Here is a 1463-nt window from a genome sequence, read left to right as displayed (position 1 = left end):
AAGATCAATGATATTCAGTCTAGCATTGTTATACCAGCCATCGCGGCTAATACTTCCGAAATCAAGGCTAGCACGATTCAGATAATGCATAATTCAGTTCAGTTTGGGGGTTCTCCAAAGGAAGATCCCAACATGCATATTAGAGATTTCATCGAGATTTGTGACACTTTCAAATTTAATACTGTTTCTGAAGATGCTGTTAAGCTGAGGCTTTTCCCATTCTCTCTGAGGGATAAAGCTACGTGTTGGTTGCATTCTCTACCACCAGGCTCTATTACTACTTGGGAAGACCCTGCTCAAAATTTCTTACTAAATTCTTCCATATGGCAAAGACAACTGCAATCAGGAATGCTCTTACTCAATTTGCGCAACAATCGGGAGAGTCTTTATGTGAAGCTTGGGATCGTTATAAGGAGATGCTTAGGAAGTGTCCTCATCATGGGATGCCTGACTAGATGATTATCAACTGCTTCTATAATGGCTTGGGAGCACAGTCCAGACCCATGCTTGATGCAGCATCAGGCGGAGCCTTATGGGCTAAGAGCTATGATGAAGCTTATGAGTTAATTGAACTGATGGCTGCTAATAAATACCAGAACCCTTCTCAGAGACTACCTCAAGGTAAGGTAGCAGGAATTCTGGAGGTGGATGCAACTACTTCTATAGATGCTCAGCTTAAGGCTTTAATGATGAAGGTGGATTCTTTGGCTAATTATGGGGTTAATCAAATTACAAGTGTCTGTGAGCTTTGTGCTGGTGCGCATGAGACGGAGCATTGTGCTATATCTAGTGAATCAGCTCAGCCACTTTCAGAGGTCACGACAACCAGTTCCAGCCACTTACCATCCCAACAACCGGAATCATCCTAACTTCAGCTGGAGCAGCAATCAGAATGCGGTGCAACACCCTTATCAGCAGTATGTAACAAAGCAATTCAACCCTCTTGGTTTTCAAAAACCGCAATATGCACCAAGACAATAACTCCAACTTCAACAATCTAATGAAAAATCTGAATCGGAGAAGTTGAGGCTCATGTGCAAGAGCCAAGCGGTTTCTATTAAGACCTTGGAGAATCAAATTGGGCAGATTGCCAATGCCTTTTTGAATCGACAACCTGGAACACTCCCTAGTGACACAGAAGTTACAGGGAAGAAGGAAGCAAAAGAGCAGGTTAAGCCAATTACATTGAGTTCTGGAAAGGTTGCAAATCCCGAAAAATCTCAAGTTCCAGAAGATGAAGTTGTGGCTGAAGAAGATGTTCAGAAGGAAGCAAAGTATAAACAAGGAAGAAAACTATTGAACACACTCCTCCTGAGGGTAATACAGGGGAGAAACAAGTCTATCATCCACCTCATTTTCCTAAGAGGCTGCAGAAGCAAAAGTTGGATAAGCAATTTGCAAAGTTTCTGGAGGTGTTCAAGAAACTTCATATCAACATACCTTTCGCTGAAGCTCTTGAACAG

The 1463-nt window shown here is 42.3% G+C and overlaps 1 non-coding gene across 1 annotated transcript; it reads right to left on the bottom strand.

Moving 5' to 3' along the window:
- Positions 1-338: 338 nt before the first annotated feature.
- Positions 339-445, bottom strand: LOC141694789 (small nucleolar RNA R71). Its single transcript, XR_012564072.1, has one exon. It is a non-coding gene; the product is annotated as a small nucleolar RNA R71 (small nucleolar RNA).
- Between the last annotated feature and the right edge of the window lie 1018 nt (positions 446-1463).

The sequence above is a fragment of the Apium graveolens genome, chromosome 10 (assembly GCF_009905375.1).
Source record: "Apium graveolens cultivar Ventura chromosome 10, ASM990537v1, whole genome shotgun sequence".
Classification (NCBI taxonomy): Eukaryota; Viridiplantae; Streptophyta; class Magnoliopsida; order Apiales; family Apiaceae; genus Apium; species Apium graveolens.
Note: the sequence above shows the minus strand (reverse complement) of the source record. Positions and strands in the feature narration are given on the sequence as shown.